The 10,112-nt window shown below is 48.8% G+C and overlaps 1 long non-coding RNA gene across 1 annotated transcript; it reads left to right on the top strand.

The window, feature by feature from the left end:
• Positions 1-95: 95 nt before the first annotated feature.
• On the top strand, positions 96-9,433 carry LOC135972641 (uncharacterized). The gene is made up of 2 exons (XR_010589123.1): positions 96-419; positions 8,232-9,433. It is a non-coding gene; the product is annotated as an uncharacterized LOC135972641 (long non-coding RNA).
• The last annotated feature ends 679 nt before the right edge of the window (positions 9,434-10,112 follow it).

Below are 10,112 nucleotides of genomic sequence, written 5' to 3'. Positions count from 1 at the left end.
CTCTGACATCTAGTGATGAGCTGGGGAAAAATATTCCAGGAACCAACCTTGTTCGCATAGGTACACTGTGACAGGGTGCACTCGCCCCGCACCGGACAGGATGGAGTTAACAGCACATTGTGGGCTGAGGAAGCCACGCCCCCTTCTCTCTACTGGGCATACTTCAGGTGTACCAGTATAAAAGAGAGCAGCCCAGCTCAATCAGCAGGAAATGCTGGTGGGGAAGGATATATACCAGGAGCTCCTGCAGTGAATGGCCTCCAGTCTGTGTCAGAGGGGAGTGGAGATGTGGACCACAGCAGCCCATAGAGTGGCCGGTGATGGGGAACTAAGAGATCCCAAGCCTCCTGGTCTACAATGCCCGAGACTGCAGTAGGAAGTGACCCAGGGGTGGTGTCAGAGTGGCATCTCCCTCTGAGGTAAGCTTGGTGTGTTTCAGTGGTACTCCCTGCTGAGCTGGTAGTTCTACTGCTACTATGGCCCTGGGTTAGGGCCTGGTGGAGTTGGGTGGGCCCAGACCCCCTACCTGGGCCAACAGCCATCCTGCTGACAGCCCCCTATAAACTCTGGCTATTGGGCCACACTGCCCTGACAGTAGGGGTGTGTTTCATGGACTCTGGCCACTAGGCCATACTACCCTGAATGAGCAGGGTGTTTGCATAGACTCTGACCATTGGGCTGCCCTGGCAGTAGGGGCATGTTTCATGGACTCTGGCCCCTAAGTTGCACTACCCTGAGTGGGAGGGATATTTGCATGGACTCTTGACTATTGGGCTGCACTGCCCTGACAGTAGGAGTATGTTGTTTGGGCTCTGGCCACTGGACTGTGTTACCCCAACCGAGAGGGGTGATCCTATGAATTCTGGCCATTGGGCCACTCTACCCTGCTGTGATGTTGTGCAGTCTATATGGTTTTATAAAAATATAAGTGAATATAATGTAACTGGGATATGCTTCATGCGAAAGGTCTCTTGTAAGGTATCATTACAAAGCTCATAATCTAATGAGTGCAATCATCCTATTTGTAGAAATGTACCACTCTTGTATCTAAAACTAAAAATATAAAACATAACTCTGAGGGCCTATTGTAATTATGTAAAGTGTGGGCCATTAAGGATGGTTTAGAATCTTGATGACTCCCATTGTCTGCAGATGGCTGTATTTACCTGTGAGTCTTCCTGTATATGTGTGTGCTGGCAAGTGAGTAATGAAGTCTTGCAGTGACATGTGATCATGTCACCTGAACTGGAATCCATCTTTAACCTGGTGCTTTTCCAGTGGGGGTGGGGGGTGGAAACCCAGAGGGACAAAGGGTTCCCGCCTTATGCAAAAGATATATAAAGGGGTGGAAGAGAACAAGGGGAGAGAGGAGCCATCATGAAGAATCCCCTGGCTATCACCTGAGCTGCAACAAGAGCTGTACCAGGGGAAAGAATTGTGCCCAGGCCTGGAAGATGTCCAGTCTGAGAAACTTATTGAAACATCTCTGAGGGTGAGATTATCTGTGATTAGACATAGATTTGTGCATTTTATTTTATTTTGCTTGGTGACTTACTTTGTTCTGTCTACTTTGTTCTGTCTACTTTGAACCACTCAAATCCTACTGTCTGTATTTAATAAAATCACTTTTTATTTAGTAATTTACTCAGAGAATGTATTAATACCTGAGGGAGCAAACAACTGTGCATATCTCTGTGTTATAGAGGGCGAACAATTTATGAGTTTGCCCTGCATAAGCTTTATGCAGGGTAAAATGGCTTTATCTGGGTTTAGACCCCATTGGGAGTTGGGCATCTGAGTGCTAAAGACAAGCACACTACTGTGAACTGTTTTCAGGTAAATATGCAGCTTTGGGACAAGTGATTCAGACCCTGGGTCTGTGTTAGAGCCAGACAGGAGTGTCTGGCTCAGCAAGACAGGGTGCTGGAGTCCTGAGCTGGCAGGGAAAACAGAAGCAGGGGTAGTCTTTGCACATTGGGTGGCAGCTCCCAAGGGGGTTTCTGTGATCCAACCTGTCACACCTGCAGCTAAGCCCAGATGTGCAGATTTGAACTGGGGGAAATAAGAACGTAAGGCTTGTGTGCCTGCCCCTATTAGGCGGACGTACTTGCCCGGCACTGGACGGGGCCCACCTTAATTGTATCACATACACCTGCTCTGCTTAGGTGTGCAGCATGCTGGAGCTGCTTTGCTCAAATGATCACTTTTGGCTGTTGGATAGCAAATCACTTTGGGATTGGGTGCAGGGGTAACAAAATATAGTTACCCTTGTTGTATGAGTCACCCTCCATTGAACTGCAGTTGCTAAGCAGGGGGTAGGAGTGTCACAGACTAGGGGAGGAAGAATGGTCGGGAGGTGTATTTGAACTTGGTAGTGTGGTCTTTGCCCAAAGAGTGCTAGATGCTGTTCAACCCTTTTGGTCTCCACTGATTAGACTCATTTAAGAGTCTTTTGGTTTGTTACAGATCACTAGTGCTGAAATCACTGATAACCAGGTTGAAGCACTAAACCTTACACCTGCTGTTGGGGAGTGTCTCCAGTGAAAGACTGAGCAGCCTGCCCTACTAGCGAGGCCCCCACACTCTCGGCTGACATCACTGAACTATGTTAAGTGGTGGGACTTCAAGACATCGCAGAGGTTACAGTAGAGCGATGCCGTGACTGAGCGGGTGATGGCACAGTGATGGAGTGATCAACTGTGTGGTAGCTAGCAGCAGAGTGGATGACAGCATGGTGGCAGCATCACAGAGAATGGTGCAGCAGAGGCATTGCTTGATTCCTTCCCTGCAACCAGTGTTGGACGTTCCCTAGAAGTGTGTGTGGGCCACTGGGGCCTGAACCATGGCCCTCCCCATCATGCCTCTTCCCCCTAGGCACTGCTCCCACCATGCCTTTTCCCCATACTTTGGGATGGGTATCTGGCTCATGGTCCTATGCTTGTGAATCATGCTTGCAGCATTTCCCCCAAATTAATGCCTAGTTCCTTTCCCTTTAAAAAAAAAAATAAGTTCTTTGCTATATACTGACTCAGTGCTTGCAAGCGGGGAAGTATTGCCTCTTAAAGGTGCCCAGGGTGGTGGTTCACTTTCCCAGATAACTGGGTGGGGGCTTGAGCCAGTTCTGTCTTGTATTCTTAAGAACCCCTTAGATCTTGAACCTGGCCCTTGTTGCTACTGACTCCACCTGGCAGAAGGCTTATATGATGATTAATAGGACCCTACCAAACTCATGACCACAACACATGTCATGGACCATGAAATCTGGTATGCCCCATGAAATCTAACCTTGTGTGCTTTTATCCTATACTATAGAGTTCATGGGGGAGACCACTGTTTCTCAAATTGGCAGTCCTGACCCAAAAGGGAGTTGCAGGGGGTCACAAAGTTATTTTAGGGGGGTTGTGGTATTGTCACCCTTACTTCTCCACTGCCTTCAGAGCTAGGTGGCCAGAAAGCAGCAGCTGTTGGCCAAGTGCCTAGCTCTGAAGGCAGCACCCTGCCAGCAGCAGCTCAAAAGTAAGGGAAGCAGTACCGCAACCCCTCTTGCAACACCCCCCAACTCCTATTTGGGTCAGGACCCTTACAATACTGTGAAATTTCATGATTTCAGCTATTTCAACATGAAATTTACCATTTTTAAAAGCCTATGACAATGAAATTGACTAAAATGGACCATGAATTTGGTAGGGCCCTAATGATTAATAAGCACTACCTGTTCAAAGGCAGAGTGGTTACTGCCCCTCATGTTGCTGAGAGAATACTATTTTTATATTCAAATCTTTCTATTACTAAATACCTCTGGCAATAGCAGTTATAAGCAGCAAGCTGAAGATAAAGTTCTGAAAGAGGAAAAAATCAGACTGGGATAGAAGAAAGAGCCTTTCCCCTGTGGGACAGAAACCCTGAGACTACTGGATCGTAATAACAAATGCTTTACTATTTAGCACTTCACTGGCACCTTCTAGTGAGGGATTTCTATAAACTTCAGAAATATTGTTAAACCACAGCCATACTGCAAAAGTTGCAAGTGTGGCTTTTTTTAAATTTGTTTTTATTTAGGATTCATGAAGAAATCAAAAGAGGTTGAGTCATAATGTTCAGGTCTTTCACATAAGCCTTTACTTATGAAGTGATGGGATAAGGAAAACACATGGTAAAAAATCACCAAGACCCTCATCCTCCAAATACTTATGCACATGAGAAACTTTACATAGTTGAATATATGTATGTAAAGTCTGTAGCATGGCACACACTCACCCTCACAGGGCCTCCTCCTGGTCAGTCTAGGAATTAGCTCTTTCCAGCCTCAGAGTGCCTCCTGCTGGCCAGTTTCTCACTACCTGTACCTGCTTCCTCATCTCCACCACCTCTGGCCTTGTGTCCCTCCCAGACCTTGGTGCCCCTTACCTTGGGGTGCTGCCCTCCTCAGGGGAACCCCAAGCTCCCCTATGCCCACCTTGCCTCAGTGGCTACTGCATCTAGCCCCTTTACTCAGGGGCAAACTGCAGTCTGCAATGGCCACTCATCATTGGCTAGGGGGTTGGACCTGCTGCCTTTCCCTGCAGCCCCAGTACCTCCTGAGGCCTTCCTGCCAGGCCTCAGCCTGGGAGATAGTCAGGTCCGAACTCCCCTGCTCAGCCTGCCCCTTCCCCAGCACTGCTCTGTTGAAGGTACCCTGTCTCTCCCAGGCAGCTAGGTCCTTCTCACTCTGCAGCTGGAGTGGGATTCTCACAGCCCTCTTACCAGGGCTAGCTGTAGCCAGCTATACAGCCAGCCTCCCTCAGCTGCTCTCACTCCTTTTATCCCAGGAGCAGGGTAAGTGCCCCGCTACATAGTTCCATTGACAGTCCATGGGACTACTCATCTCAGTAAACTTCAGTATGTGCCTATTTGCATCTTAGATGCCACAACAATGGCATAGAATGATCCTCAAAGGTATTTAAGATCTATAGTATGGTTCTAAATACTTCTGTGAATCTGAGCCTATATAAGTGCAATAGAGGCACCAATTGCATTTGATCAATATTACACAAGCAGCAGCAATTAAAACTTTGTTACTATCAATTAGCCAATTTTGTAAAGCCATTGTCCATAATCTAAAGCTGTCATTTTGCCAGATAAATTCAAACATTGTGTAAATTGACAGATTGAGTTCCAATTATCAGAAAGGAGAGAAAAAAAGAATAAAAAGGGAGTGACAAAATGTAACTCCATGACCCACAGTGTTACACAACTCTGAAACCTGGCTAAGTATTGTAAGTATTTAAGTAAATCACTTTCTGATGGTATTGATAAATCATCCTTTTGAGCCCACAGGAGATAATTAGGGCCTGGATCCTGCAAATTAAAATATGCCAGGGGAATCATTTTCCTTGCCCTGTTAAAAACTTGATTTCAATGGAAGTTAGGAACCTACATGCCTTTGAGGATCTGGGCCTTAAAATGTAAGAGCAGGTTTTCATCATGATTTAATTATTTCAGGTTTTTTCAATGGGCTTTTAATAGAGTGGCTGATTTAGGCCAGATCTATACTGCAAATGTACACTGTTATAGCTACATCGCACAGGGATGTGAAATATCCACACCCCCGAGCAACGTAGTTCTAGCGACCTAACCCCGGGTGTAACAGCGCTATGTCGATGGGGGAACTTCTCCTGCTGATATAACTACTGCCTCTTGTGGCGCTGGATTCACTTAGCTGACAGGAGAAGCTTTCCAGTCAGCGTAGTAGCAGCTTCACTTAAAGTGCTGCAGCTGTGCCCCTGTGGTGCCGTATGTGTAGACAAGTCCTAAGACACACTATAGAAATGCCGGGGCTCTTTTGTTGCCTCACACTAGGCTCAGGTGTTTAAACCCTGAATTATAATACAGAGTAAGTACTGCTGAGTCCTGCTGGCAGGTGAGTTCAGTTATCTCCAAACAGGATATAAGGGGGAGAACATGACTATGGGCTTGGCGACACTTGCGAATTAGTGCGCAATAAAGGAGCCCCGTCCACACAGGTAAGGCACGTAGAGCGCTACAGCACTGCTGGTACTCCACCTCGGTGAGAGGAATAACATTTGCTGCGCCCCCTGCTGGAGCGCTGCGGCACCAGTGTGAACGAGGTGTTGCATTACTGCGCTCTGATTGGGCTTTGGAAACGTCCCATAATCACCTTAAGTCAAGTGGCCACTCTTGTCATTGTTTTGAATCACTGCAGGAATGCGGAAGTGCCCTTTGAAAGCTCCATTGACAAATCAACCATGACTGTGTGTGTGTGTGTGTGTGTGTGTGTGTGGCGGAGGGGGGGGGGTCTGCTGCTGTCTGAACTTACAAGACCACATGCTGACAGGCTCTCAGCCACCCCAAAACCCACTCTCTCCCCCCACATACACATAACACACTCCACCTCACCACCCCATTTGAAAAGCACGTTGCAGTCACTTGCATGCTGGGATAGCTGCCCATAATGCAGCGCTCCCAATGTCGCTGCAAGTGCCGCAAATGTGGCCATGCCAGTGTGCTTGAAGCTGTTAGTGTGGACAGATTGCAGCACTTTCCCTACTGTGCTCTCTGAAGGCTGGTTTAACTCAGTGCTCTACATCTGCAAGTATAGCCATGCCCTATATGTGAACTAAAAACCTAGGCTAGAGAAAGTAATGGAAAGAAACCCTATGAACAGCCAAGCTTAGGAAGAAGGCTTAGACTGAGGGCTTGGCTACACTTGCGAGTTAGTGCACAATAAACGAGCCCCGTGCACACTAGCTCACTCCCCATCCACACTGGCAAGGCACATACAGCGCTCTGACTCCATGGCTAGAGCGCTCCTGGTACTCCACCTCGGCAAGTGGAATAACATTTGCTGCTCCCCCGCTGGAGCGCTGCGCCGCCAGTGTGGATGACCTGTCCTGTTAATGCGCTCTGATCGGCCTCCAGAATTGTCCCACAATGCCTGTTCTAGCCACTCTGGTCATCACTTTGATCTCTACTGCCCTGCCCTCAGGTGACCAACCATCAGACCTGCCCTTTAAATTCTCTGGGAATTTTGAAAATTCCTTTCCTGTTTGCTCAGTCAGGTGTGGAGTGCTCTCAGCAAATCGTTCCAGGTGACCATGCCTCCATGCGCCAGGCGATCCCCAGTATGGCGCAATGGCGAGGTGCTGGACCTCATCAGTGTTTGGGGGGAGGAAGCTGTGCAGTCCAGCTGTGCTCCTGCCATAGGAATTACGATACCTTCGGGCAGATATCAAGGGACATGATGGAAAGGGGCCATGACCAGGACGTTCTGCAGTGCAGGGTTAAAGTGAAGGAGCTGCAGAATGCCTACTGCAAAGCCTGCGAGGCAAACAACCACTCCGGTGCTGTCCCCCCAACCTGCCGTTTCTATAAAGAGCTGGACGCAATACTTGATGGGTGACCCCACCTCCACTCCGAGTACCACCATGGACACTTCAGAGCCCAGATCAACAAGGCAGGAGGAGGAGGAAAGCAGGAGCGAGAGTGCTGAGGAGAAGGAAGACACCCTGGCATCCCTAGATGCATGCAGCCAGGAGCTCTTCTCAAGCCAGGAGGAGGAAGGTAGCCAGTCATGGCGGCCGGTGCTTGGGGAAGGACAAACACTAGAGAAGGTTCCCAGTAGCGGCTTTTATTTTGGGAAGGAAGTTATTTGGTGCGGGCTCTTGGGGTGAGGAGGATTAGGGCTGCATGCATGCCTAGATAGGGCATTGATGTGCTCTCTCACATCACAGTAATCGGCCTCGGTGATCTCTTCAAAGGTCTCATCCAGAACTGGGCAATGCACTTGCGCAGGTTTCTCAGGAGAGCCACTGTGGTCCTTGTCCCAGTAAGGCTAACTTGTCTGTGCCACTGTGCCATGAGGGGCGGAGGGACCATTGCTGTACACAGGCAAGCTGCATTGCAGTAGAAGACCCTCCCTTGCTTCTCAGGTCACCCTCAGCAGCGAGATATCGTCCAGGACAAACTCCTGTGGAAAATGTGGGGCCCCTGCCGCTGTTGGCTCTCCCCAAGGCACAGAAACCCAGAGGACAGTACAGCTGTGAAGCAATCAGTCATGCTTGACCCTGTGCTTTCTCACCATTTTTGGGATCCCATGGGTTTGTGTGCTCACTTTGGGACGGGCACATTAGTCTATTGTGTAGACTGTGCTTGCCCTTAAGTACGGGGGAATCATTGCTCTGTCTGGTGTGAACAATGCTGCCTCTGTTAAGTGTTGCATTTTGCCTTTACAGATGCAACCTTGAGATCTCAGCCATCCATGTTATCACCAGCCAAAAGACTCCAAAGAATCAGAAAGAGGCCATGTAGAAGTAAGGAAGACGTTGCACGAAGAAATGCAACATTCAAGTAATGAAAATCAAAAAGTGCAGGAGTGGCGGGAGTGAAAGGAGGATTTGCCAGCAGAACGAGGAGTGCCGGCACAAAAGCACGGCACTCCAGCAGAAAAGCACGGATCAGCTGATAAGCATAATGGAGCACCAAGCAGACTCTATTCAGGCACTTGTAGACATGCAGGTGGAGCACTACCGTGCCCGCTGCCCCACCCTGCAGCCCTTGTCCCAAAACTATTTCCCTTGTGCCCCCCTTACACCTCCAACCCACATTCCCCAACATCTGGGTTCTTATCGCTACTAGCTGCCTCCAACACCTATAGCTTCACCACCCACCCTGAAAACTACGACCCTTACCCACTGCACTCAACACCCATCACCATGCAGTATAGCCATCCGGAAGTGCAGCACTCATTGCACAGCACTCCAGAGAGGACATATGCAAATCTGTGATTGTACCATTCCCCACCCCACCCCCTTGCCCTTTCTGTTTTCCCAAGCAGTTGTGTTTATTTTCAATAAATGGATTTTTTGGCTTTGAAAACATTCTTTATTATTGCATAAAGTAAAAGATACCTTAGCCCAGGAAAGCACCAGGCACTGCAAGTCAGCGTAGCAGACACAGATTCCTACTAACATTGCATTTCACTCCCGTGCAGGGCACCAGACACTACTGCTGGTTTTCAGCCTCAAATTGCTCCCTCAAGGCATCCCTAGTCCTTGCAGCCCCACACTAGGCCCCTCCAATAACCCTGCTCTCTGATTGTTCAAATTCAGCCTCCAGGTGTTGAGCCTCCGAGTTCCATGCCTGAGTGAATCGTTCACCCTTCCCTTCACAAATGTTATGGAGGGTACAGCACACAGATATAACAGCAGGGATGCTGTCATGGGCCAGGTCCAGCTTCCCATACAGAGAGCGCCAGCAGCCCTTTAAATGGCCAAAAGCACACTCCAGTCATTCTGCACCGGCTCAGCCTGTTGTTGAAACGCTCCTTGCTGCTGTCAAGACTCCCTGTGTAGGGTTTCATGAGCCACAGCATTAAAGGGTAAGCAGGGTCTTCAAGGATCACAATGGGCATTTCAACTTCCCCTACAGTGATCTTCTGGTCTGGGAAAAATGTCGCAGCTTGCAGCTTCCCGAAGAGGCCAGTGTTCCAAAAGATGCATGTGTCATGCACCTTTCTGGGCCTGCCTGCGTTAATGTCAATGAAATGCCCATGGTGATCCACAAGCACCTGGAGAACCATAGAGAAATAGCCCTTCCGATTAATGTACTCGGAGGCTAGGTGAGCTGGTGCCAGAATTGGAATATACATCCCATCTATCGCCCCTCTGCAGTTAGAGAAACCCATTTGTGCAAAGCCATCCACAATATCCTGCACATTACCCAGAGTCATGGTTCTTCTGAGCAGGATGCAATTAATGGCCCTACAAATTTGCATCAACACAATTCCAACAGTCGACTTTCCCACTCCAAACTGGTTAGCAACCAATTGGTAGCTGTCTGGAGTTGCCAGCTTCTCCACCATCAGGGCAGATCTCAATTTGTGTCCTTGTGCTGCAGGGTGGGGGCAAGCTCCTCACACAGTCCCATGAAAATGGCTTTTCTCACCCGAAAGTTCTGCAGCCACTGCTCATCATCCCAGACTTGCATGAAGATGTGATCCCACCACTCAATGCTTGTTTCCCGAACCCAAAAGCAGCGTTCCACAGTGGTGAGCATGTCAGTGAATGCCACAAGCAAACTTGTATGCGTTACTCCAGCCAGGGAGCAGGGTTGGG

This window comes from Chrysemys picta, chromosome 7, assembly GCF_011386835.1.
Source record: "Chrysemys picta bellii isolate R12L10 chromosome 7, ASM1138683v2, whole genome shotgun sequence".
Taxonomy (NCBI): domain Eukaryota; kingdom Metazoa; phylum Chordata; order Testudines; family Emydidae; genus Chrysemys; species Chrysemys picta.
This window is presented reverse-complemented; position numbering and strand designations above follow the sequence as displayed.